Source organism: Triticum dicoccoides, chromosome 1A, assembly GCF_002162155.2.
Source record: "Triticum dicoccoides isolate Atlit2015 ecotype Zavitan chromosome 1A, WEW_v2.0, whole genome shotgun sequence".
Lineage (NCBI taxonomy): Eukaryota > Viridiplantae > Streptophyta > Magnoliopsida > Poales > Poaceae > Triticum > Triticum dicoccoides.
Window position 1 is genome coordinate 70314058 of NC_041380.1, and position 24074 is coordinate 70338131.

Sequence of the window (24074 nt, forward strand, 5' to 3'; positions counted from 1 at the left end):
ACAAGCATAGTTTTGGTCATCGTTGCAATTAATAGGAAGTAACAAAGAAAGAGAGATCTTCACATATAGATATACTATCTTGGACAACTTTTATGATTGTGAGCACTCATTAAAATATGACATGCTAAAGAGTTGATATTGGACAAGGAAGATAACATAATGGGTTATGTTTTCTTACATCTGAGATAAATTATATTTTCTTGGATCCTCCAACATGTTGAGCTTGCCTTTCCCCCTCATGCTAGCCAAATTCTCAGCACCAAGTAGAGATACTACTTGTGCTTCCAAATACCCTTAAACCATTTTTGCCATGAGAGTCCACCATATCTACCTATGGATTGAATAAGATCCTTCAAGTAAGTTGTCATCGGTGCAAAGCAATAAAAATTTCTCTCTAAATATGTATGATTGATTGGTGTGGGAAAAATAAGCTTTATATGATCTTGTGATGTGGAAGTAATAAAAGCGACGGACTACATAATAAAGGTTCATATCACAAGGGGCAATATAAAGTGACGTTCTTTCGCATTAAGATTTTGTACATCCAACCATAAAAGCACATGGCAACCTCTGATTCCCTCTGCGAAGGGCCTATCTTTTATTATTATCTTCTACCTTATGCAAGAGTCATGGTGATTTTCACCCTTCCTTTTTACACTTTATCCTTTGGCAAGCACAGTATGTTGGAAAGATCCTGGTATATGGCTAATTGGATGTGAGTTTTCATGAACTATTACAGTTGACATTACCCTTGAGGTAAAACGTTGGGAGGCAAAACTATAAGCCCCTATCTTTCTCTGTGTCCGATTAAAACTCCATACCCATAAGTATTGCATGAGTGTCAGCAATTGTGAAAGATTATATGATAGTTGAGTATGTGGACTTGCTGAAAAGCTCTTATACATTGACTCTTTCCTATGTTATGATAAATTGCAATTGCTTCAATGACTGAGATTATAGATTGTTAGTTTTCAATGAAGTTTATGATTCATACTTGATATTGTGATTGAATTATTACCCTAGCATTAGAGATCATATGCCAAAAATTATATAAGTTGTTGTTACAAGAATGATCATGATGCCCTCATGTCCGTATTTTATTTTTATCGACACCTTCATCTCTAAACATGGGGACATATTTTTCGATTTCGGCTTTTCGCTTGAGGACAAGCGAGGTCTAAGCTTGGGGGAGTTGATATGTCCATTTTGCATCATGCTTTTATATCAATATTTATTGCATTATGGGATGTTATTTCACATTATGTCACAATACTTATGGCTATTCTCTCTTATTTTACAAGGTTTACATAAGGAGGGAGAATGCCGGCAGCTGGAATTCTGGGCTCGAAAAGGAGCAAATATTAGAGACCTATTCTGCACAACTCCAAAAGTCCTGAAACTCCACGGAACACCTTATAATAAATAATGAAAAATCCTCGCCAAAGATAAAGACCATGGGCCTCACACCCTTCTCACGAGGGTGGGCGGCGCCGCCCCCTAGGGCGCGCCCCCCTACCTCGCGGGCCCCCTGGTGGCTCTCCGATGACCATCTTCTCCTATATGAAATCTTTCGTCGAGAAAAATAATAATAAGCAACCTTTCGGGACGAAACTCTGCTGCCACGAGGCGGAACCTTGGTGGATCCAATCTAGAGCTCCGACAGAGCTGTTCTACTGGGGAAACTTCCCTCCCGGAGGGGGAAATCGTCGCCATTGTCATCACCAACGCTCCTCTCATCGGGAGAGGGCAATCTCCATCAACATCTTCATCAGCACCATCTCATATCAAAACCCTAGTTCATCTCTTGTATCCAATTCTTGTCTCCAAGTCCGGGATTGGTGCTAGTAGGTTGCTAGTAGTGTTAATTACTCCTTGTAGTTGATGCTAGTTGGTTTAATTGGTGGAAGATCATATGTTCAGATCCTTTATGCATATTAATACCCCTCTGATTATGAACATGAATATGCTTTGTGAGTAGTTACGTTTGTTCCTGAGGACAAGGGAGAAGTCTTGCTATTAGTAGTCATGTGAATTTGGTATTCGTTCGATATTTGGATGAGATGTATGTTGTCTAGCCTCTAGTGGTGTTATGTGAACATCGACTACATAACACTTCACCATTATTTGGGCCTAGAGGAAGGCATTGGGAAGTAATAAGTAGATGATGGGTTGCTAGAGTGACAAAAGCTTAAACCCTAGTTTATGCATTGCTTCGTAAGGGGCTGATTTGGATCCATATGTTTCATGCTATGGTTAGGTTTACCTTAATACTTTTGTTGTAGTTGCGGATGCTTGCAATAGAGGTTAATCATAAGTGGGATGCTTGTTCAAGTAAGAACAGCACCCAAGCACCGGTCCACCCACATGTCAAATTATCAAAGTACTGAACGCGAATCATTTGAACGTGCTGAAAACTAGATTGACGATATTCCCATGTGTCCTCGGGAGCGCTTTTTCTTATATAAGAGTTTGTCCAGGATTGTCCTTTGCTACAAAAAGGATTGGGCCACCTTGCTGCACTTTATTTACTTTTTTACTTGTTGCTCGTTACAAATTAACTTATCACAAAACTATCTGTTACCACTTATTTCAGTACTTGCAGAGAATACCTTGCTGAAAACCGTTTATCATTTCCTTCTGCTCCTCGTTGGGTTCGACACTCTTACTTATCGAAAGTACTACGATAGATCCCCTATACTTGTGGGTCATCACTCTATAATATACATTTCGCTCCCAGCATCGGTAGCCCTGAATTTAGATTCGAGCGCCTCCCACAAGTCCTTGGAGACATGCACATCTAAATATGCGTCGACCAATTTACCTGCGATCACGCTAAGAACTGCTACCTCTTGAGCACTGCGTTGGTTTTCCCTTGAAGAGGAAAGGGTGATGCAGCAAAGTAGCAGAAGTATTTCCCGCAGTTTTTTAGAACCAAGGTATCAATCCAGTAGGAGGCCACGCACGAGTCCCTCACATCTACACAAACAAATAAAATCCTCGCAACCAATGCAATAAAGGGGTTGTCAATCCCTTCACAGTCACTTACGAAAGTGAGATCTGATAGATATGATAAGATAATATTTTTGGTATTTTTATGATAAATATGCAAAGTAAATAAAGCAAAATAAAAACGGTGCAAGAAATAGCTTGTTGATGGAAGATTAATATGATAGAAAATAGACCCAGGGCCATAGGTTTCACTAGTGGCTTCTCTCGAGAGCACAAGTATTACGGTGGGTGAACAGATTACTGTTGAGCAATTGACAGAAGTGAGCATAGTTATGAGAATATCTAGGTATGATCATGTATATAGGCATCATGTCCGAGACAAGTAGACCGACTCCTGCCTGCATCTACTACTATTACTCCACACATCGACCGCTACCCAGCATGCATCTAGAGTATTGAGTTCAAAAGAACAGAGTAATGCTTTAAGCAAGATGACATGATGTAGAGGGATAAACTCATGCAATATGATATAAACCCCATCTTGTTCTCCTCGATGGAAACAATACAATATGTGCCTTGCTGCCCCTACTATCACTGGGAAAGGACACTGCAAGATTGAACCCAAAGCTAAGCACTTCTCCCATTGCAAGAAAGATCAATCTAGTAGGCCAAACCAAACTAATAATTCTAAGAGACTTGCAAAGATAACCAATCATACATAAAAGAATTGAGAGAAGATTCAAATATTGTTCATAGATAAACTTGATCATAAACCCACAATTCATTGGTCTCAACAAACACACCGCAAAAGAAGATTACATCAAATAGATCTCCACAAGAGAGGGGGAGAACATTGTATTGAGATCCAAAAAGAGAGAAGAAGCCATCTAGCTAATAACTATGGACCCGAAGGTCTGAGGTAAACTACTCACACTTCATCGGAGAGGCTATGGTGTTGATGTAGAAGCCCTCCGTGATCGATGCCCCCTCCGGCGGAGCTCCGGAAAAGGCCCCAAGATGGGATCTCATGGGTACAGAAGGTTGCGGCGGTGGAATTAGGGTTTTGGCTCCGTATCTGGTAGTTTGGGGGTATGTAGGTATATATAGGAGGAAGAAGTACGTCGGTGGAGCAACATGGGCCCCACGAGGGTGGAGGGCGCGCTTGGGGGGCGGTAGGCACGCCCCCCTACCTCGTGCCTTCCTGGTTGCTTTCTTGACGTAGGGTCCAAGTCCTCTGGATCACATTCGTTCCAAAAATCACGTTCCCAAAGGTTTCATTCCTTTGGACTCCGTTTGATATTCTTTTTTTGCGAAACTCTGAAATAGGCAAAAAAACAACAATTCTGGGCTGGGCTCCGGTTAATAGGTTAGTCCCAAAAATAATATAAAAGTGTATAATAAAGCCCAATAATGTCCAAAACAGAATATAATATAGCATGGAACAATATAAAAATTATAGATACGTTGGAGATGTATCAAGCATCCCCAAGCTTAATTCCTGCTCGTCCTCGAGTAGGTAAATGATAAAAACAGATTTTTTGATGTGGAATGCTACTTGGCATAATTTCAATGTAATTCTCTTAATTGTGGTATGAATATTCATATCCAAAAGATTCAAGACAAAAGTTCAATATTGACATAGAAATAATAATACTTCAAGCATACTAACTAAGCAATTATGTCTTCTCAAAATAACATGGCCAAAGAAAGTTATCCCTACCAAATCATATAGTCTGGCTATGCTCCATCTTCACCATACAAAGTATTTAAATCATGCACAATCCCGATGACGAGCCAAACAATTGTTTCATACTTTTAGTGTTCTCAAACTTTTTCAATATTCACGCAATACATGAGCGTGAGCCATGGACATAGCACTATATGTGGAATAGAATGGTGGTTGTAGAGAAGACAAAAAGGGAGAAGATAGTCTCTCATCAACTAGGCGTATCAACGGCCTATGCAGATGCCCATTAATAGATATTAATGTGAGTGAGTAGGGGTTGCCATGCAACGGATGCACTAGAGCTATAAGTATATGAAAGATCAACAAAAGGAACTAAGTGGATGTGCATCCAACTCGCTTGCTCACGAAGACCTAGGGCATTTTGAGGAAGCCCATCATTGGAATATACAAGCCATGTTCTATAATGAAAAATTCCCACTAGTATACGAAAGTGATATCATAGGAGACTCTCTATCATGAAGATCATGGTGCTACCTTGGAGCACAAGTGTGGAAAAAGGATAGTAGTATTGTCCCTTTTTTCGTTCTTTTTGGGCCTTCCTTTTTTTATTTGGCCTTTCTATTTTTTATTGGGACAATACTCTATGAATGATGATCATCACACTTCTATTTATTTACAACTCAATGATTACAACTCGATACTAGAATAGAGTATGACTCTATATGAATGCCTCCGGCGGTATACCGGGATAGCAATGATGCATGAGTGACATGTATGAAAGAATTATGAACGGTGGCTTTGCCACAAATACAATGTCAACTACATGATTATGCAAAGCAATATGACAATGATGGAGCGTGTCATAGTAAACGGAACGGTGGAAAGTTGCATGGCAATATATCTCGGAATGGCTATGGAAATTCCATGATAGGTAGGTATGGTGGCTGTTTTGAGGAAGGTATATGGTGGGTGTATGATACCGGTGAAAGGTGCGCGGTATTAGAGAGGCTAGCAATGGTGGAAGGGTGAGAGTGAGTATAATCCATGGACTCAACATTAGTCATAAAGAACTCACATACTTATTGCAACAATCTATTAGTTATCGAAACAAAGTACTACGGCATGCTCCTAGGGGGATAGATTGGTAGGAAAAGACCATCGCTCGTCCCCGACCGCCAATCATAAGGAAGACAATCAATAAATAAATCATGCTCCGACTTCTTCACATAACGGTTCACCATACGTGCATGCTACGGGAATCACAAACTTCAACACAAGTATTTCTCAAATTCACAACTACTCAACTAGCATGATTCTAATATCACCATCTCCATATCTCAAAACAATTATCAAGTATCAAACTTCTCTTAGTATTCAGCACACTCATAAGATTTTTTTACTAATCTTGTATGCCTAGCATATTAGGATTAATTTCCCAGTTTAAGTAAATTACCATGTTGTTTAAGACTCTCAAAATACTATAAGTGAAGCATGAGAGAATAATGGTTTCTATAAAACAAATCCACCACCGTGCTCTAAAAGATATAAGTGAAGTACTAGAGAAAAAACTATATAACTCAAAAGATATAAGTGAATCACATAGAGTACTCTAATAATGTTCGAATCATGTGTGTTTCTCTCAAAAGGTGTGTGCAGCAAAGATGATTGTGGCAAACTAACAAATAAAGACTCAAATAATACAAGACGCTCCAAGCAAAATACATATCTATTGATATGGATCTAAGTAGAACACTTTAAGTGGATCCATATCAATAGATTTTTAGCAAGCAAAGATGCAAGCAAATAGAAGGCACATGGAAACACAAACAAGGATACATACGGGAAGAAGGCAAACAAAAGAAGAGGCAAATAGGGAAAGAGAAGGAGGACAGAGAGAGAGGGCAAATGAAATGGCAAGGGTGAAGTGGGGGAGAGGAAAACGAGAGGCAAATGGCAAATAATGTAATGCGGGAGATAAGGGTTTGTGATGGGTACTTGGTATGTTGACTTTTGCGTAGACTCCCCAGCAACGGCGCCAGAAATCCTTCTTGCTACCTCTTGAGCACTGCGTTGGTTTTCCCTTGAATAGGAAAGGGTGATGTAGCAAAGTAGCATAAGTATTTCCCACAGTTTTTGAGAACCAAGGTATCAATCCAGTAGGAGGCCACGCACGAGTCCCTTACACCTACAGAAACAAATAAAATCCTCACAACCAACGTAATAAAGGGGTTGTCAATCCCTTTACGGTCACTTACAAAAGTGAGATCTGATAGATATGATAAGATAATATTTTTGGTATTTTTATGATAAAGATGCAAAGTAAATAAAGCAAAATACAAATAGTGCAAGAAATAGCTTGTTGATGGAAGATTAATATGATAGAAAATAGACCCAGGGGCCATAGGTTTCACTAGTGGCTTCTCTCGAGAGTATAAGTATTACGGTGGGTGAACAAATTACTGTTGAGCAATTTACAGAATTAAGCATAGTTATGAGAATATCTAGGTATGATCATCTATATAGGCATCACGTCCGAGACAAGTAGACCGACTCCTGCCTGCATCTACTACTATTACTCCACACATCGACCGCTATCCATCATGCATCTAGAGTATTAAGTTCAAAAGAACAGAGTAACTCTTTAAGCAAGATGACATGATGTAGAGGGATAAACTCATGCAATATGATATAAACCCCATTGAGGGAGTCCTAGATTAGGGGGTCTCCGGACAGCCGGACTATATCCTTTGACCGGACTGTTGGACTATGAAGATACAAGATTGAAGACTTCGTCCCGTGTCCGGATAGGACTCTACTTGGCGTGGAAGGCAAGCTAGGCAGTACGGATATGGATATCTCCTCCTTTGTAACCGACCTTGTGTAACCCTAACCCTCTCCGGTGTCTATATAAACCGGAGGGTTTTAGTCCGTAGGACAACATACAATCATACCATAGGCTAGCTTCTAGGGTTTAGCCTCTCCGATCTCGTGGTAGATCAACTCTTGTAATACTCATATCATCAAGAATAAATCAAGCATGACGTAGGGTTTTACCTCCATCAAGAGGGCCCGAACCTGGGTAAAACATCATGTTCCCTGCCTCCTGTTACCATCCGCCTTAGACGCACAGTTCGGGACCCCCTACCCGAGATCCGCCAGTTTTGACACCGACATTGGTGCTTTCATTGAGAGTTCCTCTATGTCGTCATCATCAAGCTTGATGGCTCTTTAGATCATCGTTAGCGATGCGGTCTAGGGTGAGACTTTTCTCCCCGGACAGATCTTCGTATTCGGCGACTTTGCACTACGGGCCAATTCACTTGGCCATCTGGAGCAGATTGAAAGCTACACCCCTGGCCATCAGGTCAGGTTTGGAAGTTTAAACTCCACAGCCGACATCCGCGGAGACTTAATCTTCGACGGATTCGAGCCCTTGCCAAGTGCGCCGCACTGTCACGATGGGCATGATTTAGCTCTACCGCCGGACAAGGTTCAGGAGATCGCACCTGCAATCGCTCCGACCTTCAATTCGGAGCCAACTGCGCCATCCAGGGATGAGTGGTTGAACCCCGCCATGAAGGCCGCAGCCTCGACGACAACCGAGCTGAACACAAACCTTATCCTTCGCGAAGCCCGTGACTCCACATTGTTGGATTCTCCTCCGGACTCTGAACCATCCGCGCCCCTGCCAATCGAATCCGTTTGGGCGCCGATCATGGAGTTCACCGCCGCGGATATTTTTCAGCACTCGCCCTTCGGCGACATACTGAACTCATTAAGGTCTCTCTCCTTGTCAGGAGGATCCTGGCTGAACTATGTCTGGCAGGATCGGGATGCGGATGACGAAGAACTTTGCCTCCCACCCACCACCCACTTAGTAGCCACTTTCGATGACTTAACCGACATGCTCGACTTCGACTCTGAAGACATTGACGGTACGGACGACGATGCAGGAAACGAACAGGAACCACTGCCCATAGGGCATTGGACGCCCACTTCATCACATGACGTATACATGGTGGACACACCAAAAGAAAACGACGACGAGGAACGGAAGGACGCAACGAAGGGTTGTCCCCTCGAGAAGCAGTCAAAGCGGCAGCATAAGCGCCGCCCCAAATCCCGCCTCGGCAGAAACAACGATCATATAGACCCATCGTTAGAGCAGGGTGAACCATCGCCGGACCACGACGACACGGAGAATCAAACCGAACAACCCGACTCTGTCAAAGATATTAGTCCGGACGACATCACACCGGACAGACACCCGGAGCAACAGAATGCCCATTAAAGGCTTGTAGCCACCGCGAGGAGTCTAAAAAAGCAGAAGCAAAAGCTCAAGGCTGCGCAAGACACACTCAAAATCAGATGGAGTAAAGTACTCAACACAGCAGCGAAGTACGGCGGTAATCACCACGCCAAGAGCTACCCAAAGCGAAAGTTGCTACCTGAATTTGATGAGGAGGCCTTAGATCCTCCACAATTAAATAATAAAACGGCCATCCGGTCGGATAGACGACGTCATAGCCAACATAAAGCGGCAAATGACGCCACACATAAACCTGTACGCGATCCGCGTAAGGGCTCGCATCAAAAGGACGGCGCAACCAGATCCATCTATGGACCACGCAAGCGCGCTCCAGCATACGATGCAACACAACAAACATCCGAACATCACGGTACACCCAGATACATGGGTGCCGCACACCCCCTATGTTTCACCGATGAAGTGCTGGACCACGAATTTCCAGAGGGATTCAAACCCGTAAACATAGAGGCATACGACGGAACAACAGACCCTGGGGTCTGGATTGAGGACTATATCCTCCATATCCATATGGCTCGAGGAGATGATCTCCATGCCATCAAGTACTTACCCCTCAAGCTCAAAGGGCCAGCTCAGCACTGGCTTAAAAGCCTCCCCGAAAGCTCCATTGGAAGCTGGGAAGAGCTCGAAGATGCTTTTCGGGCAAATTTTCAAGGGACTTATGTCCGACCTCCGGATGAGGACGATTTGAGTCATATAACTCAACAGCCCAGAGAGTCAGCCTGAAAGCTTTGGAACAGGTTTCTTACTAAAAAGAACCAAATATTCGACTGTCCGGACACCGAAGCCATGGCAGCTTTTAAGCACAGCGTCCGAGACGAATGGCTTGCCACACACCTTGGCCAAGAAAACCCAAGAACAATGGCAGCATTAACAAGCCTCATGACCCGCTTTTGCGTGGGCGAGGACAGCTGGCTAGCCCGATGCAGCACTAGTGACCCAAGTACATCCGAAGTTAGAGATGGAAATGGGAAATCACGACGCAGCAAAAATAAGCGCCGGAATAAAGAAGACATCCCGAAGAGCACGGCGGTTAACGCCGGATTCAGAAGCTCTCGGCTAGGTCAGCAAAAGCCGTCCTCTAAAGGCGCCAGAGATGAACTGTCCAGCCTAAACAAAATTCTGGACCAAATATGTCAGATCCATAGCACCCCCGATAAACCTGCAAATCATACCCACAAAGAATGTTGGGTCTTCAAGCAGTTCAGCAAGCTCAACGCCGAACACAAGGGGCAGGATACACCAAGCGAAGACGAGGATGAGCCTCGCAAGCAAAGCACTGGGGAACAGAAGAAATTTCCACCAGAAGTCAAAACAGTAAACGTGTTACACATGATAAAGGGGAGAAACAAAGCGGCACTCCCAGATAAATATGCCCAAGGGCCTATAACTGCGGAGTTCTGCCACTGGCCGTCTCAACCGATCACCTTCGACCATCAGGATTACTCAGCAAGTATCCGGCGCGCAGGATGGGCTGCCTTGGTATTAGATCCAATAATTGACAGATACCACTTCACACGAGTCCTGATGGACGGTGGCAGCAGTCTAAACCTGATATATCAGGACACAGTCCGCAAAATGGGGATAGACCCAACGAAAATTTGCCACAGCAATGGCTCATTGCACGGGCTCCCTGCTACTAGAGGTTATATTCGTCTTCCCTGATAACTTCCCTAGCGAAAATTTAACCTTCCACACTGCGCCATTCCAAAGTGGCTATCAAGCACTACTTGGACGTGAAGCTTTCGCTCGCTTTAATGCAATACCGCATTACGCTTCCCTCACTCTTAAGATGCCCGGTCCACATGGCATCATTACAGTAGATGGAAATATTGAGCGATCCCTGCGCGCCGAAGAGAGTGCGGCGGCCTTGGCAGCCGCACACTAAAACGGCCTCACCAACTAAAGCATTCGATAGGTCGTCAAGACCACGGACACGGTTAGACGAGTTCGGCGCAGCTATATGTAATTCATACAGGTTTGATGGCCACACCCCTATTACAAATACAAGGGGCTCAACGCGCGCAGACAAGTGACAATTTTTACTCATGTTGAATTGAACATGGTTTCTTTAAACCTACCTTTTGCATGACAACTTTTCACCTAAGTTCCTCTCTTTTACAGATGACCATCGTGCTACACCCGTCCAGGATACGGCACAACGGAGACACAAGCGCAGACGTGCAGCAGGGACCCGTTCCAAGGATTCTTTTTAGATTAAGACCCTGCGTCAACCTTTTTTACTGTCTCTTGTTGATACACATCCCTCGGATTCAGTACAATTGAGAAGGATGCTGACGTCTTGGCATGTGGCCACGTCAAAGTAATGCACGTACCTGGACACTAGGGGCTTCTTACAAAGGGCACTGTTCAGGCCCACAATAAAGACCGAATACCTTAGGGAGTGTTCGGCGTCGCGAGTTTGGCCTTATATGCATCAGCTTCGAATCATGTCCTTGGTCAAATGTTGGGTTTGCCCGGCTCCTGTGTTTTGCTGCCTTACGTTCCACTCTATCGGCTAAGGCGGCACCAGGAAAACTACTGCGATTGTGCCCTGGTTCATCCGGACGAGCACCTCAGTAGAGAAAGCCGAAAACTGACTGTCATGATATAGCGTGAGACTGGTCAACCACTCGATGACCTATCGGAATCTTAGAATTCCTCCGCCTTAACGAAGGGCCGTTTCCCGGCCAGGCATGTACGCACCCCGAATTCGGGTGAGTGCGGAGCCACCGGGGGCTATATAGTAGCCCCACTGTCAAACTCCTCTAGCTAAGTGAAAGTGTTAAAGCATTATAGTCCGGTTGCCTAGTTCGCTGCGCTATCACCTCCTTAATAGGACCAAGGCGTTGGATTAAGTGTGAACACGCATCTTCTGCGAACACCCTCGCATTATATATGTGGGGGCTGAAGCCGACGACTACAATCTTTCAGGATATACATATATGTACGTAAACGGCCGCACAGGAGGCATCATATTACTTTCGGGCAAAAGTATAAATACAACCTTGATAAATTTAATAAAAACATTGTTTTTACAATGGGAATACATGTCACTCAAACATAATATTCTTCGAGCACTGGGCCTCTATCAAACGAGCACCCTCAAGAACTTCTTCAAAATAGTTCTCGGCAGCTACTCGGCCTATGGCCGAACCCTGTGCCGCAATAGTGGTAGCATCCATCTCCGCCCAGTATGCTTTGACACGGGCAAGGGCCATCCGCGAGCCCTCTATGCACGCCGACCTCTTGATCGCATTGATGCGCGGCACCTCACCAAGGAACTGCTGCAACAGGCTAAAATAGCTGTTCGGCTTTGGCCTTTTCGGCCACAACTGATCCACGACAGACCTCATGGCGAGTCCGGACAACCTATTGAGTTTGGCCCATTCGGCTAGCTGATCAGTCAATGGAAGCGGACGCTCTGGAATGTTAAACTGTGACCAGAACAGCTTGTCCACTTCACGATCTGTTTGATATCAGAAGTATTCGGCCGCATCGACAGCGCTCACCGCCAAGTCCATATATGCGTCTGCCGAACTCCACAGCCGATCCAGAGGGGCATACCGCGGATCTCCGAACTTCCTTCGCAGCATAAAGGGCTTCCCAGCCGCAATATCCCCGGCTTCACGCAGTTCCTCCTTCTTCGCTCTCATGGCAGAGCGGGTGTCCTTGGTCGCCATTGTGGCCTTCTCAAGGTCCGTCGCCCTCGCCCGGTTTTCTTCTTCGAGGAACTAGCAACGGTCGGCAGTGTCTTTTAACTTTACAGCCATCTTGGACATTTTATCTTTGCTCTTGCAATGTGCAGCCTTTTCGGCTCTTAACTCTTCGACCGCCTTTAAAGCGGCCGCATTACTAATCCTTGTTTGTTCTTTGACTCGGGAAAGCTCCGCCCGAAGGGTCTCCACGGTGACAGCTCCGTCTGCAGTCACAACATATTAAAGATACTGGCATCACGCTGCCCTTACTATGTGACATTCACCAGAAAACATTACTTACCCTGTGCCTCGTCAAGCCGCTTGTTAACAAGCTCGATGTCGACATCTGCCGCATCCAGTTGCTGCTTTAGTTCAGCAAACTCATTAGTCCGACTAGCCACCGGAGCTTCCACCACCTGCACATAAAGCGGTATGGTTATTACCTGGGACTACGATCCTCTGTTTTCCGCCATCCTCGGTGACAACCAGAGCCTTAGGGGCTACTATCTGCACAGGGCACACCTAAAAATGTGTGGTACTATCACAAATGTACATCATTTTACGTACCTCAAAGCCCGTCAGTAGACTCATAAAGGCGTCATGCAACCCGCTTTCGCCGGACGAAATCCTTTCCATCACCGTACCCATCAACGTACAGTGTTCTTCCGAGATGGTCGCTCGCTTTAGCAGATCCCTCAGTGTGTCCGACCGCATACTAGACGCCGCTGGACTCATTTGTTTGCTCTCTTCAAGAGCTGGATGCTGGGGACTCCGGGTGACTATAGGATTATCTTTTGGCCTCACCAGATTCGGAGAGGCCCTCCTTGACGACACTTCAAGGTTGCCCGCTTCTTGAGCGGGGGAGTCCGGGGGAGGCGTTTCGCTCTCCATCATCTCTGGAAGAAGATCCCCCGAAGACGAGCTCTGTTGAGAAGGGCTAAGATCCGAACTGCAAGATAAACGCTTCGGTCATTTTCCTCGGAAGTAAGGTAAAATATCTTTACTATTAAGTATTTTTTGATCACTTACAGCTCGTTAGAGGGCTGATCCCCGCGCGGACTTTGTGCGGCAAAAGCACCCTCCGAGGCAGGACCCTCTGGTGGAGACTTCTTCTCCCGTTTGGAAGCCTTGGTTTCCGGATCTTTAGAGGCAGTCCTCTTCCTTCCCCAAAGCGAGAGAAGGTCAGATTCTTCCCCTTGGTTATCCTCCTTCACGGAGGCGCTCATTCCCTCGGCTGGAATTGGTAGCGATGGGGGCCCGCTTTCCCCCTCATTATTCCCCCATTTATCTTCCTTTGAGGGCTCCAGGCAAGGTGCTAGCTCGAGCATCTTTTCCAATACCGGATTGTCCAAACCCTCAGGAAGGGGGGCCGAACACCAAATCATCTTCGCCTTTGTTAGCCAGTCGTGGTCAAAGAGCGATTTCTCAGAATGACGTCATGATAAATGAAAGCCGGTGTGTTTGGCTAGAGGATTACTTACTTGGTCGGCGGTGCGGTTGCTGCTCAGGCCCATGTCCTCGGTAGTATCCAGACACTCTATTTGGGGTCCGAAGAATGATTTATACATCTCCTCGTGCGTCAGGCCGAGGAAATTCTGAATAGTGCGCGGTCCTTCTGGTTCGAACTACCACATGCGGAGGGGCCGGCGTTTGCAAGGCTGGACTCGACGAACCAGCATGACTTGCACCACCGTAACCAGACTGAAATCTCATTCGAAGAGATCTTGAATGAGGCTCTGCAGTATAGGCACATCCTTGGCTGGGCCCCAGCTCAGCCCTCTGCTAATCCATGACATCAGTTGTGGTGGAGGGCCCGCGCAGAAAGCAGGGGCAGCCACCCACTTCGCACTTCTGGGAGCTGTGATGTAAAACCACTCCCGTTGCCATAATCCGGACACCTCTGGAAAGGAACCCTTTGGCCATGGCTCTCCAGCGATCTTGCTTATTAATGCGCCTCCGCACGCTACATGCTGCCCCTCGACCATCTTTGGCTTCACGTCAAAGGTCTTGAGCCACAGGCCGAAGTGAGGGGTAATGCGGAGGAAGGCCTCGCATACGATAATAAATGCCGAGATGTGGAGAAAGGAGTCCGGGGCTAGATCGTGGAAATCTAGCCCGTAATAGAACATCAAATCCCTAAGGAAGGGATCCAGAGTGTGGCCTAGACCTCGGAGGAAGTGGGAAATGAACACAACATTCTCGTTGGGTTCGGGAGTAGGGACGACCTGCCCTCGGGCAGGCAGCCAATGCAAAACCTCGGCGGTCAGGTATCTGGCCTCCCTCAACTTCTTGATATCCTCTTCCGTAACGGAGGAGGGCATCCACCGGCCTTGAAGGCTAGATCCCGACATGATTGAAGGTCTGAAGCACCTGACCTAGGCTTTGGGTGTTAGAACTCGAGGCGGGGGAAGGATTCGATTGAGCACGGGAGGGAAAAAAGTAAAAGCCTTGTCCCTTTATAAAGAGGGTGAATATCAAGCGTCCTCCTAGTGGCCGTTTGGGACTTGCCTAAAATCTAGGTGTCCTAGGCACGGTTGGGTTACCCACGACCGTATTGATAAGAATCCCGTAATTAGGGAAACACGATCTCTGTTTTGACAAGACGTGTCAAGAAACTGCCTCGCGTTATGTGTCGAGCTGGTTGAAGAAAAACGGTTCGAATAATCACCGAGCCATGGCCTGATGTCATGTTGCCAAAGCGTGTCAGCAGATTAAGATTTGTGGAAATATTATTCTCTCTACGGTGGTATGTGGAATTTATTTTGCAGGGTCAGACACTATCCTGGTATTCAAACTCTTCTGTGATGTGTTCGGAGGAGGAACCCGCCTTGTAATGCCGAAGGCAACACTGCACACCGGACTCATCGTCATTGAAGCCTGGTTCAGGGGCTACTGAGGGAGTCCTGGATTAGGGGGTCTCCGGACAGCTGGACTGTTGGACTATGAAGATACAAGATTGAAGACTTCGTCCCGTGTCCGGATAGGACTCTACTTGGCGTGGAAGGCAAGCTAGGCAGTACGGATATGGATATCTCCTCCTTTGTAACCGACCTTGTGTAACCCTAACCCTCTCTGGTGTCTATATAAACCGGAGGGTTTTAGTCCGTAGGACAACATACACTCATACCATAGGCTAGCTTCTATGGTTTAGCCTCTCCGATCTCGTGGTAGATCAACTCTTGTGATACTCATATCATCAAGAATAAATCAAGCAGGACGTAGGGTTTTACCTCCATCAAGAGGGCCCGAACCTGGGTAAAACATCGTGTTCCCTGCCTCCTGTTACCATCTGCCTTAGACGCATAGTTCGGGACCCCCTACCCGAGATCCGCCGGTTTTGACACCGACACCCATCTTGTTATCCTCGATGGCAACAATACAATACAATATGTGCCTTGCTGCCCCTACTGTCACTGGGAAAGGACACCGCAAGATTGAACCCAAAGCTAAGCACTTCTCCCATTGCAAGAAAGATCAATCTAGTTGGCCAAACCAAACTGATAATTCGAAGAGACTTGCAAAGATAACTAATCATACATAAAATAATTCAGAGAAGATTCAAATAGTGTTCATAGATAAACTTGATCATAAACCCACAATTCATCGGTCTCAACAAACACACCGCAAAAGAAGATTACATCGAATAGATCTCCACAAGAGAGGGGGAGAACATTGTATTGAGATCCAAAAAGAGGGAAGAAGCCATCTAGCTAATAACTATGGACCCGAAGGTCTGAGGTAAACTACTCACACATCATCGGAGAGGCTATGGTGTTGATGTAGAAGCCCTCTGTGATCGATGCCCCCTCTGGCGGAGCTCCGAAAAAGGCCCCAAGATGGGATCTCACGGGTACAGAAGGTTGCGGTGGTGGAATTAGGGTTTTGGCTTCGTATATGGTAGTTTGGGAGTACGTAGGTATATATAGGAGAAAGAAGTACGTCGGTGGAGCAACGTGGGCCCCACGAGGGTGGAGGGCGCGCCTGGGGGGGTAGGCGCGCCCCCTACCTTTTGCCTTCCTGGTTGCTTTCTTGACGTGGGGTCCAAGTCCTCGGGATCACGTTCGTTCCAAAAATCACGTTCCCAAAGGTTTCATTCCGTTTGGACTCCGTTTGATATTCTTTTTCTGCGAAACTCTGAAATAGGCAAAAAACAGCAATTCTAGGCTGGGCCTCTGGTTAATAGGTTAGTCCCAAAAATAATATAAAAGTGTATAATAAAGCCCAATAATGTCCAAAATAGAATATAATATAGCATGGAACAATAAAAAATTATAGATACGTTGGAGACGTATCAAGAACTGCTCTGAGAAATACGACGGTGGCCTCCCTAAACGCCTTCTCCTATTCAGGAGCAATCGTTCTCGTGGGCACACCGGCGACACAGAACACACTACTGCAGGATGCTGCTAACGCGACACTACAATCAGAGACCCTTCGAGAAACTGTGTGCGATACAATAATCGCAAGCGGTGGTGTATGAAAACCGTCAAAAAAGTTGAAAACATTTGCGATGGAGGATGCATCAAACACGGTTTAGATTTTAGTTGCGTGTGCGATGAAGGGCATACAGTTCAGTTCAATTAACTGTTTGCGATGAGGAGGAACAAAAGAAATGGACAACCAGATGAAGGCGTGTGCGATAGACAGCATACGGTTCACTCGGATGAACTGTTTGTGATTAGGAAACACAAAAGAAACGGGCAGCCAGATGAAGGTGTGTGCGATATACAGCATACGGTTCACTCGGATGAATTGTTTGTGATTAGGCAACACAAAAGAAATGGTCAGCCAGATCAAGGTGTGTGCGATATACGGCATGTGGTTCACTCGAATGAACTGTTTGCGTTGACACAAGAGAACATAAACGGTTCAAGTTAACAAGACGTGTGTGTTGTGCGATGGGATTGCATGCGGTTCACTCGGCCGTTGTCTTCAGTGTGTGATCTCTGTGGAAACCGTTCACTCCCCAGGCGCCTCTTCGTGTACCATGGAAACCGTCCACCAACTCTTCACCTTTCCCTCTCGATTTGGAACTGATGTCGCACACCAGCTCTTCTCCCTCCTCCATTTGCCTTCACCCTTCCTTCTTCCATTGTTTGATCATCTTCTGCATGGAGGGAACAAGCCGGAAATGACCCCGTTATTCTTGCCCTGATCTGAATGATGATGTGACGGAGGAACTCATTGATCGGTGCGACGTCATCACCTCGGCTAGCATGGCAGGTTCGTTCAAGACAATTCTTGACTCAACTAATAACATCATTACAAGGAACCCAAGGGTCCATGAGCGGCTTGATCTCCCCTATCTTCTTCGCCATGACCCTGCTGACTGGCGCGGGGATGAGGGAAGCCTCGCCTTGTGTAAGTTGATGCCGCTTGATAATGATACGTATGATGTTAAGATGCCATAGCTTGAGGGCAAGGCTTGGGCAGGTGCAAATGGAGATTGGGTTGTTTATATTGGGTACAACTGCGAGTGGAAACTTGTGAATGTGTACACTCGTCACCAGGTTCCACTTTAAAAAATCTCAGACGACTACCCAGATGTTGAGTACACCGGTATTCTACGTGAGTTCAAATACAATCATGCTGACTGTCGTCTATGGAAGATAGCAATTTGTCGAGTTCCCAACCGCTCTTGGGGTTATAGGAATGATTATGTTGTTTCTATCTTCGACAAGCTTGTTGCCGTCCTTCGCGGTTCGACTCGATGGAAATTGCTCAAAAATTAGTTTCTATACACGGATGAATACTGTGATGCAATTCAATACGAGTGTCTTGTGTTTGCTGCCACCACTCGTGGCACTGTTTTTGCATGGAATCCTCATGATTTCGGTACATTTGTCTTCTACCGTAATTATAATTGTTTCATCCACATGCATGCAGGTTAGCTATTTCCCCTTTACTAATTAACCTTCTTGTGTTTCTAAGGTCCTGTGAACATTCCACCACCTATACTTGAAAATTTTGTTCACGAGCATGTGGACGAGCAGGACCCATGTACTCAATGGCGCCTGGCAACTTATTCAGATGGATCACCTCTTCTTGTCTGTATATGGGGCACTGCTGATGTTACTAAGGAAGCAGGTGTTGTATCATATGGTCGCACTCACCAGACCTATTCCAACATCCGTTGCAGGGTATTCGGGATGGATACTAGTGTACTAGCGCCAACACCTTCTCCCTGGTTCTGTATTGAAAGTCTTGGAGGAAACTCGCTCTTCCTTGGACAAAACTATCCAATGATGCTGGAAGGTGATCCAGCTGGTGTTGACATAATGTTACTACCATTTATGAGAAGCAATTGTATATATACCTCAGACATTACTATGCTTCCCTACCATCCCAATATGGGTCCTGACATAGGCTGCTTCAGCCTCGATGATCAGTCCTGCGTTGGTCCCGAGATTGGCAGTAGCTGGCCCTTTGCAGAGAATCACTTTTGGTTCAAAGCAAGCATTTCCAATGCCAACAAGTGGTTGAGCTGAAGTTCATTTCATCGCTTTGTTATTTGTTGTGTGAGAAACACTTTACTAGAATGTTTTGTTGGAAATGATCTATAATCCAACGTGTATCCTCGTTGTCGTTGTGGGTTGATGACTTGTTGTATGTAATCAATGGTACATTTTCATATGCGTTCATGAACTCACGCCTGCTAGTGGTGTCCATATGAACAGTGCTAGTGATTTTTGTTGCAAAAAATAGATAGTGCTAGTGATTTGTAGCTGCATATTTTGACAACTCGCGGTGTTACAAGGTTGACAAATGGCAATGTTACTAGATAAACAAATGTCAATCTTTCCAGTTTGAGAAATGACAACATACCCAAAATGACAGATATGCAAATCTTACCCAATTGTTTGTACGTGGTTGCGCATGGGTCATGCAAAACAACCGTTTGCGTTGAAGGGATGCAGAAATCCTGCTCGCCACATTTTCCCTTGGCTTCATGGGGAAGCTGTCGGTTTGCATACGGGTGTTCTAACTAAACATTTGTGATGAGTGTTTTATATTTAAAAACCGTTGACTTTTTTAAAAAGAAAATCATTTGATAAGTCTGTACATTGAGAGAGAAAAACGCAAGTTCATTCAAACCATATCTTTCATTTAGTCACACTGCGAATTTATATTCATATGATCGAGAATTTGAAATACAGTAGTAAAACCCAAAAAAACTATTTCCGGCGGCGGTTCAGGTGGCGTGCCACGCCGTCGTTGTCGTTATCGTCCTCCGGGATGCCGTTGTTGAAGTCTTCAAGGCAGCACAAAATGTTCTTCACTTGTAAATCAAACATCATGTCGTCGCGCGATCGACGGGCGGGGCGCGGGAGGACGGCAACTGGCGCCGCTGAGAGGTAGCAGTCGACGGCAGTGTCCCATGCCACTGAGGGGGGTGGGGGCGCACAGGCACGGGTGATACATCTCCAACGTATCTACAATTTTTTATTGTTCCATGTTATATTATATTCTATTTTGGACATTATTGGGCTTTATTATACACTTTTATATTATTTTTGGGACTAACCTATTAACCGGAGGCCCAGCCTAGAATTGCTGTTTTTTTGCCTATTTTAGGGTTTCACAGAAAAAGAATATCAAACGGAGTCCAAACGGAATGAAACTTTGGGAACGTGATTTTCGGAACGAACATGATCAAGAGGACTTAGACCCTACATCAAGACATCAACCAGGAGGCCATGAGGTAGGGGCACGCCTACCCCCCCCCCCCCAGACGCGCCCTGCACGCTCGTGGGCCCCCTGTTGCTCCACCGACATACTCCTTCCTCCTATATATACCTACGTACCCCCAAACTACCAAATACGAAGCCAGAACCCTAATTCCACCGCCATAACTTTTTGTATCCATGAAATCCCATCTTGGGGCCTGTTCCGGAGCTCTGCCGGAGGGGGCATCGATCACGGAGGGCTTCTACATCAACACCATAGCCCCTCCGATGAAGTGTGAGTAGTTCACCTCAGACCTACGGGTCCATAGTTATTAGCTAGATGGCTTCTTCTCTCTTTTTGGATCTCAATACAAAGTTCTCCCCCTCTCTTGTGGAAATCTATTCGATGTAATCTTCTTTTGCGGTGTGTTTGTTGAGACCGATGAATTGTGGGTTTATGATCAAGTTTATCTATGAACAATATTTGAATCTTCTCTGAATTCTTTTATGTATGATTGGTTATCTTTGCAAGTCTCTTCGAATTATAAGTTTGGTTTGGCCTACTAGATTGATCTTTCTTGCAATGGGAGAAGTGCTTAGCTTTGGGTTCAATCTTGCGGTGTCCTTTCCCAGTGACAGTAGGGGCGGCAAGACACGTATTGTATTGTTTCCATCGAGGATAACAAGATGGGGTTTTCATCATATTGCATGAGTTTATCCCTCTACATCATGTCATCTTGCTTAAAGCGTTACTCTGTTCTCTTGAACTTAATACTCTAGATGCATGTTGGATAGCAGTCGATGTGTGGAGTAATAGTAGTAGATGCAGGCAGGAGTCGGTCTACTTGTCTCGGACGTGATGCCTATATACATCATCATACCTAGATATTCTCATAACTATGCTCAATTCTGTCAATTGCTCAACAGTAATTTGTTTACCACCGTGAATACTTATGCTCTTGAGAGAAGCCACTAGTGAAACCTATGGCCCCGGGTCTATCTTCCATCATATTAATCTTCCAATACTTATTTATTTCCTTTGCCTTTTATTTTACTTTGCATCTTTATCATAAAAATACCAAAAATATTATCTTATCATATCTATCAGATCTCACTCTCGTAAGTGACCGTGTAGGGATTGACAACCCCTTATCGTGTTGGTTGCGAGGATTTATTTGTTTGTGTAGGTGCAAGGGACTCGTGCGTGGCCTCCTACTGGATTGCTACCTTGGTTCTCAAAAATTGAGGGAAATACTTACGCTACTTTGCTGCATCTGAAGGAAATATGCCCTAGAGGCAATAATAAAGTTATTATTTATTTCCTTATAATCATGATAAATGTTTATTATTCATGCTAGAATTGTATTTTCCGGAAACATAATGCATGTGTGAATACATAGACAAACAGAGTGTCACTAGTATGCCTCTACTTGACTAGCTCGTTAATCAAAGATGGTTATGTTTCCTAACCATGAACAATGAGTTGTTATTTGATTAACGAGGTCACATCATTAGTAGAATGATCTGATTGACATGACCCATTCCATTAGCTTAGCACCTGATCGTTTAGTATGTTGCTATTGCTTTCTTCATGACTTATACATGTTCCTACGACTATGAGATTATGCAACTCCCGTTTACCGGAGGAACACTTTGGGTACTACCAAACGTCACAACGTAAATGGGTGATTATAAAGGAGTACTACAGGTGTCTCCAATGGTCGATGTTGGGTTGGCGTATTTCGAGATTAGGATTTGTCACTCCGATTGTCGGAGAGGTATCTCTGGGCCCTCTCGGTAATACACATCACATAAGCCTTGCAAGCATTACAACTAATATGTTAGGTGTGAGATGATGTATTACGGAACGAGTAAAGAGACTTGCCGTTAACGAGATTGAACTAGGTATTGGATACCGACGATCGAATCTCGGGCAAGTAACATACCGATGACAAAGGGAACAACGTATGTTGTTATGCGGTCTGACCGATAAAGATCTTCGTAGAATATGTAGGAGCCAATATGGGCATCCAGGTCCCGCTATTGGTTATTGACCAGAGACATGTCTCGGTCATGTCTACATTGTTCTCGAACCCGTAGGGTCCGCACGCTTAAGGTTACGATGACAGTTATATTATGAGTTTATGCATTTTGATGTACCGAAGGTTGTTCGGAGTCCCGGATGTGATCACGGACATGACGAGGAGTCTCGAAATGGTCGAGACGTAAAGATTGATATATTGGAAGCCTATGTTTGGACATCGGAAGTGTTCCGGGTGAAATCGGGATTTTACCGGGTTATCGGGAGGTTACCGGAACCCCCCGGGAGCCATATGGGCCATCATGGGCCTTAGTGGAAAGGAGAAAAGGGGCAGCCCAAGGTGGCTGCGCCTCTTTCCCCTCCCCTAGTCCTATTAGGACTAGGAGAAGGTGGCCGGCCCCCCTCTCTCCCTTCCCCTCCGAGGAATCCTAGTTGGACTAGGATTGGGGGGAGGAATCCTACTCCCAGAGGGAGTAGGACTCTCCTGCGCCTCCCTCTTTGGCCGGCCAGCCTCCCCTCCTCTCCTCCTTTATATACGGAGGCAGGGGCACCTCTAAACACACAAGTTGACACAAGTTGATCCACGTGATCGATTCCTTAGCCGTGTGCGGTGCCCCCTGCCACCATATTCCTCGATAATACTGTAGCGGAGTTTAGGCGAAGCCCTGCTGCTGTAGTTCATCAAGATCATCACCACGCCGTCGTGCTGACGAAACTCTTCCCCGACACTTTGCTGGATCGGAGTCCGGGGATCGTCATCGAGCTGAACGTGTGCTCGAACTCGGAGGTGCCGTAGTTTCGGTGCTTGATCGGTTGGATCGTGAAGACGTACGACTACTTCCTCTACGTCGTGTCATTGCTTCCGCAGTCGGTCTGCGTTGGGTACGTAGACAACACTCTCCTCTCGTTGCTATGCATCACTTGATCCTGTGTGCGCGTAGGAAATTTTTTGAAATTACTACGAAACCCAACAGTGGCATCCGAGCCTAGGTTAATGATGTTGATGTTATATGCACGAGTAGAACACAAGTGAGTTGTGGACGATACAAGTCATACTGCCTACCAGCATGTCATATTTTGGTTCAGCGGTATTGTTGGACGAGACGACCCGGACCAACCTTACGCGTACGCTTACGCGAGACCGGTTCCCTCGACGTGCTTTGCACAGAGATGGCTTGCGGGCGACTGCCTCTCCAACTTTAGTTGAACCAAGAAGGTTAAAACGGAGTCTATTTGACAAACTATCGTTGTGGTTTTGATGCGTAGGTGAGATTGGTTCTTACTTAAGCCCGTAGCAGCCACGTAAAACATGCAACAACAAAGTAGAGGACGTCTAACTTGTTTTTGCAGGGCATGTTGTGATGTGATATGGTCAAGGCATGATGCTGAATTTTATTGTATGAGATGATCATGTTTTGTAACCAAGTTATCGGCAACTGGCAGGAGCCATATGGTTGTCGCTTTATTGTATGCAATGCAATCGCGATGTAATGCTTTACTTTATTACTAAACGGTAGTGATAGTCGTGGAAGCATAAGATTGGCGAGACGACAACGATGCTACGATGGAGATCAAGGTGTCGCGCCGGTGACGATGGTGATCATGACGGTGCTTCGGAGATGGAGATCACAAGCACAAGATAATGATGGCCATATCATATCACTTATATTGATTGCATGTGATGTTTATCTTTTTATGCATCTTA